A 6,497-nucleotide genomic window follows, 5' to 3' on the forward strand; every position below is an offset into this window, starting at 1 on the left:
TCAGTAAAGTAAGCCTCTTGAACACAACTGATTTAGCACATAAAAGGTAAGGTCTTAAGCCCAAATAAAGAGATGAAGAAAATATAGTCTTTGTTACGCAGGGAAGAGTTCAACTCTCGATACATTTCTGTAGTCTCTCCTTTTCTCTATTCTGCCCTCTCAACCAACAGCCAATCAACTAATTAGTAGTATTAAGTACTTACTATGTGCAAGGTAACCTGTTAAGATACTTGAGGAGTTAGAAAGGTTACAATCTAATTGAGGAGATCAAATGCCAACACAGGAGCTGGGAGCAGTGGCACATACCTGTAATCCCAGCAACTCAGGTGAGGCAGGATGATCTTGAGCTCAAAGCCAGCCTTAGCAAGGCTCTAAGCAACTTAGTGAGACCTTGTCTCAAAAATATTTTTTAAAAGGCTGTGGATGTGGCTCGGTGGTTAAGCGCCCCTGGGTTCAATCCCTTGTAGAAAAAAAAAAATAATAATAATGCCAACACAGGAAAGGCATTAGAAAATAACACAAAATGCTTGGTTCCTGGTGAGTTCTCAGGAAAAGCTACACAGAGCAGGAAGGAAGGCAATGCATGTCTTAAAGGATGGTGGGGAAGTAAACTATATGTTTGAAGGACAGTAGGTAAACTTGTCTGGCTGAAATGGTAATTCATTTCAAGGAACAGAAGCAATGAGGCTGAAAAGTCAAGTCAAAGTGAGATTTGAAAGAACTTCAATGCCTGCATAAAATACAGACTTTATTGTGAAGGCAACAGTGAGTTGATAGAGGCTTTCTGTAGAGAAATAAGATGAAATAAGGAAGCCAATAAAAACCAAGTTTATGTTGAGTTTGAAGTGATAGGAAAATATCCAAATGGAAATAGCAAGTAAGTAGAGAAAGAATACAAGCCAAGAGAGAAGTCAGAACCAGGGATTAGATCAAATGTTTATAAGTACGAGCTGTAAGATAAAATGAAAGTTTTGAGTAAAGAACAAAAGGCCAATGACAAAACCTGGGGTAAATATAATATTTAGAGAGCAAAAAGAGACACTGGTGACTCAGAAGGAGAACCAGGAGCGTGTGAAGCCATGGAGGATACAGAGGTGCCTTTGATGTAGGATTGACACATCTTATTAAATCTAAGGGGTGGGGGAAAAAAAGTAAAAAAGAAGAGAAAGAGCAATGGGAAATGGTGGGCAATAGGAACATATCAAGGCTTTCAGACATCTGGAGTACAGACCTGGCCTGGGCTTTCTGACTCCAATATTTACTAGATAGGTGGCATGGTAAGCATTCCCTCTGACCTTCCCTTTTTTCACCTGTAAAACAGAGATAATAACAATACCTATCTCATATGGTGGTTGTTAAAGAAAGATAATAAAAGTACTCCTGGAGGTGTAACTCAGCGGTACAGTGCTTGCCCAGCATGAATGAGGCCCTGGGTTCCATCCTTAGCATTTCAAAAATAAAGTAAAAAAAAAGCAGAAGATTAAATAGAGATGACATCTATAAAGCTCTGAGCACAGTGTCCAGTACCTGGGCAAAAGCTCTTCAATAAGTATTAATATCTGTCACAATGTTTTTAAAGACAGCAAGGAACTGAGTGGGAGAGACAATATTGAAGATACAGAGAAGCAGGGGGAAGGAACAGTGGGAGTTAAGATGAGAAGAGTTAAAAAGATGGAAGAGTTAAAACAGATGACAGAGAACACAAGTGGAAGGCTCCTACATAAAGAGGAAGGAATCTCTCTTCCTCCAAAATAGGGCTCTGGGGCTGAGGATGTGGCTCAAGCGGTAGCATGCTCACCTGGCATGCGTGTAGCCCTGGTTCGATCCTCAGCACCACATACAAACAAAGATGTTGTGTCCACCAAAAAAACTAAGAAATAAATATTTTTAAAAATTCGTCCCCTCTCTCTCTCTCCCTCTCTCTCTCTCTCTCAAAAAAAAAATAGGGCTCTGGCCAGGCTTGGTAGCACATACCTATAATCCCAGCAACTAGGGAGGCTAAGGTAGGAAGATCGTGAGTTCAAAGCCAGTCTCAGTAACTTAGAGAAATCCTGTCTCTAAAATAAAATGAGCTTGGGATATTGCACAGTGGTTAAGTGTCCCTAGGTTCAATCATTGGTACAACTAAAAAAAAAAAAAAAAAAAGGCTCTGTCCTTTTGCCTATTTACTTAAGGGTATCTGTCCTTGCTGTGAGAATGAATACCTTCCTTAAGTACTAAGAACACTTGAATGGATTTGACCTGACAACCTACTGATCTGCTAAGAAGTTACCTTTTAGCCATTGCTCTATACCTTAGATGCTGTCCCAACGTTAAGTTAGCTTAAGTCTGTATTATGTGTTTGATTCCCAGCACGGCCAAAAGAAAAACTAAAGAATATAGGCTTTGGAGCCATCTTGTAATCCTAGCCCCATTTACTAGTTGTGTGGCTTTGGGCAAGTTACTTAAACACTGTGTATCTCAATATCACCATCTATAAAAACAGGAATGGCATCACCTACCTTTCAGAATTGTGGTGAGAATACATGTATATGAAGTGTTCAGCAGGTGTTCAATGTGTATCACTGCCTTTCCTCAGGCTACGATTTGAAGCATGTCACTTGGCTTCTTCATGATTCAGTATCTCCAACCTATAAAACTGGTGAGGCAAGTGTTGTGAGGATATATTGTGGAAATTTAAAAAATAACACACACTTTCCTGACTGTACATGAGTGTCTATTGCAGTGTGGTGAGATCATAGCCCACCCAGGACCACCTGTTAATACTATCAAAAGTGCGTGACCTCGTGGGCTGGGGTTGTAGCTCAGTGGTAGAGCACTCACCTAGCATGTGTGAGACCCTAGGTTCGATCCTCAGCACCACATAAAAATAAAGTCATAAAATAAAAGGTATTGTGTCCATCTACAACTAAAAACAAATTTTTTTTAAAGTGTGTGACCTGGGGCTGGGTTGTAGCTCAGTGGTAGAATACTTGCCTACACATGGGAAGCACTGGGTTCAATCCTCAGCACCATATAAAAATAAAGGTATTGTGTACATCTACAATTAAAAATAATTTTTTAAAGTATGTGACCTCTGATCATCACTTCTCCAAGATGAGAAAAATGTATTTAACATAGTGAAGAGCAAAAGCCAGAGAGAGGCAGGAAACAAAGGATGAATGATCTAGTTGGGGTGAGGTCATTGGCCTTGAAGCCCTGACTACAAGAAGGGGCCCTGTCCCTCCAGCTGGCAGGGAAGTAAGAAGGATGAAGAAACTTATAGGACTATTTGGGGGTTGGTTAAAGGACAGATGAAATGAGGAATTTGAAGACAGCTATCCTTACGCTACAACACTAGGACATTTTGGGGAGCATGTGGATCCTCTCACTAGTGATTTCCACCATGATTGTGATTCTTTTGCCCTGTACCCCAGCACAGGGTCCTTGTCCATCTAAGTATTTTCCTCCAAATATCAAACATTGTCTAAAATTGGACTCTACCCAGGGTCTCAGTTAGCTGGGGCAGGAGGACTGCAAGTTCAAAGCCAGCCTTAGCAAAGCAACTTAATAAGACCCTGTCTCAAAACTAAAACTGATAAAAAATAAAACGGGCTGGAGATATGGCTCAGTAATAAAGCGACCCTGTGTTCAATCTCTGGTACAAAAAAAAAAAAAAAAAAAAAAAAAAAGATAAGAACCCAGAAGGAAGTTGGCAACGCAGGGAATCTAGTCTCTCTCAAAACTCTGGTTTTACCTGTCAAAGTGGGTTCCATTTGTTTCTTAATGACAGAGTGGGCATTTGTTCATAGAAAGATTACTTTCTTCTTATGGTTTTCCCTGTAAATAAACGTTAGCGTGTTTTCCTTTATAAAAGAAAAGTATTACAAATGCTTTATTCCTACCTCAGGAATTGATCAGAAAGGGCCCCAGAGCCTGCAGGGCTTCAATGGCTATTTACCTCCAGGGCTCACAGAGGTTCTACTTAGACTACATGAAAGCTCTGACCTGCGCAGGGCCAAGTATACACTTGGAGCAAAATGTTCACCACTGCACACGCAGACAGGTCCTTCCTTCCCCCACCAGCCAGCACATCCATTCCCCTCTTTAGGCAAGCTCTGGCCGCACGTGTTTGTAAGAAGGCTTAACCAAGCCGACCCCAGGAAAGTCTACGACTTAACGTGGTACGGACTGCACAGCCAGAAAAGGCCCGGAAGTGGGGAAGGGGGGAACAAAGGAGTTGGAGCACAAGCAGACGCTGGGCAGACTGGATGCCACCCTTGGGCAGCCACTTTCGGATCCTGTCCTCAGCCCCTCCGACCTCTATATCCGGCCCCATGGGCAGTTCGGCGCTGTGAGCAGGTTTTCGCCCAGTAGGCTTAAACTAGGTTTTCCGGGCTACTTATCCTTCCCCGGCTTCCCCGCCTTACCTTCCCTTCGTGACTAATAAATTCTCTTAGTAATCTGAGGCGGCAAACGAAAAGATCAGCGGACGGCCCGGCTTGCTGCCTCAGAGGAAGAGTCACTTCCTGGTAAGCTAGGCGCCTCTCTCCCTGCCTTACGCACAGCCTGCTCGGGGCAGCAGAGGCCACCGGGGCTCCTCCCCACGTGGGCGGAGCCGCCGTCCCAAACCGCTGGACTTGGAAAGCAGGGACTGCTCCAGGGACCTACTTCAAAAGTATTTATATCCTAAAGGCCTGCCGACTTCTCTCTACAAGTTCCCCCTCCCCTCCCTGTGACCCCGCCCACCGCCTGCTTCTTTTGCCCTGTCCCGTTTGGTGAGTCCTCTAAACCTAGAAAAGTGATTTAAAAAATTCGCGCTAGTGTTAACAGCGTTTCCCATCACAGGAATGGTTCATTTTAACTCTTTCAACCCAAAGAATGTTTTGTTTGTTTTTACCAAGAATTGAACCGAGGAGCTCTTAACTACTGAGCTACATCCCCAACCCTTTGGGTTTTTTTTTTTTAAGGGGGGGGGACGGGAGCAGCGTCTTGAAACAACTTGCTAAGTTGTTTAGGGCCTTTAAATTGCAGAAGCTGGCTTTGAACTTGCATCCTCCTACCTCACTCTTCAAGCCGCTGGGATTATAGGCATACGCCACCGCGTCTGGCCAAAGAATGATTTTCTAATGGTGGAATTGCTAAGGCGACCTATATGCGAGGGGCAAGATGGTTTTCAAAAAACCCAACCATTAGTAAAACTCCCATTCTAGGCTGTAGAATTTTCCAGGCATTCATTCTCCTTTATTTTTTATTTTGGGCACCCAGAGTTGAACCCGGGGAGCTTTACCACTGAGCCACATCCCCAGTCCTTTTTCTATCTTATTTTGAAAGAAGATGTCTCTAAAATTGCTCAGGCTAGCCTTGAACTTTTGGTCCTCCTGCCTCAAGCTTCCAAGATACTGAGATTACAGAAGTACGCCACCGTGCCTGGCATCTCTATTTTATGTTGCTTCAGAACTTTCTTTTTAAAACTTTTGACAAGGTAAACCAGGTTTCTTAAGTGGATCCCACTCAAGGCTATTAAATCATAAACCCTCAGGGAGTGGTTTTTTTCCCCTACAACTACAAAATTCAGAAGGTTCTTTTACCAGCACCTGGACCACACCCACTGATTCTTCTATCCCCCTAAGTTTAAAGGGTTCAGAAGACCAGCCAAATGAGTAAAAGAAAATTGAAGTAGGCACATGTGTATGCTGTAAAGAAATATTGCTTTACAGTCATCAGCTTAGCGAGACACTAAGCAACTGAGACCCTGTCTCTATAAATAAAATAAAAAAGAGGGCTGGGGATGTGGCTTAGAGGTCAAGTGCCCCTGAGTTCAATCCCCAGTACCACACACACACACACACACACACACACACACACACACACACACACATATATATGTATATATACATATATATATATGGCGCATATTACTTTAATACAAAATTTACAGCAAAGTGAAACTACATTTAATGACATTTGATGTTTATGCTTAAAAGTAATTGGGTTAAGTGGGAAGTACTTTACTATCAACATTTCACTTTATTTACTCAAAGTATACCATGACTATTATGTGCAAAGCAGTGCATTAGCTCTAGTGACTACAGTAGTAAGTTAAACAGAGCCCAGTAACTTCAAATAATAGCAAACATTGAGTTAATGGGGCTAAGGTTCAAAGGTCACAGCTACCACTTATAAGTTGTGTGTACTTGAGCTCCATGCCTGTTTCCTCATCTGAAAAAAAAATTCCATAATAATTATACCTACTTCATAGGGTTATGATGAAAATTAAATGAGTTGATACCTACAAAGTGCTTAGAACAGAGTAAGCACACAATAAATCCTAGCTATTATTCCAAAATAATTTTAGAGGCTGGGGATGTACCTCAGTGGTAGAACTCATGCCTAGCATACACAAGGCCCTGGATTTGAACACCAGTACCTCAAAAATAATAATTGTATATACTGTGTGTTCATACACTCACCCACACATATAGATCTTTAAAAGGGTGGGGGAGGTCATTTACTTT

At 42.1% G+C, this 6,497-nt stretch overlaps 1 protein-coding gene across 11 annotated transcripts in view; it reads right to left on the bottom strand.

The window, feature by feature from the left end:
* Trmt2b (tRNA methyltransferase 2B) overlaps window positions 1-4,603 on the bottom strand; it is an 82,601-nt gene extending 77,998 nt beyond the window's left edge. For 3 of the 11 annotated variants that reach the window (XR_013431765.1, XR_013431764.1, XM_078034474.1), the window contains exons 1-3: window positions 4,410-4,602; window positions 2,502-2,638; window positions 307-1,310 (exon numbers count right to left, since the gene is read on the bottom strand). The gene's annotated coding sequence lies outside the window, so the exon portion shown is untranslated. Of the gene's footprint in view, window positions 1-306; window positions 1,311-2,501; window positions 2,639-3,736; window positions 3,820-4,409 lie in introns of all 11 variants that reach the window. The other 8 variants (XM_078034481.1, XM_078034479.1, XM_078034477.1 and 5 more) reach the window with 7 other exon arrangements.
* Window positions 4,604-6,497: the final 1,894 nt, after the last annotated feature.

This window comes from Ictidomys tridecemlineatus, chromosome X (genome assembly GCF_052094955.1).
Source record: "Ictidomys tridecemlineatus isolate mIctTri1 chromosome X, mIctTri1.hap1, whole genome shotgun sequence".
NCBI lineage: Eukaryota > Metazoa > Chordata > Mammalia > Rodentia > Sciuridae > Ictidomys > Ictidomys tridecemlineatus.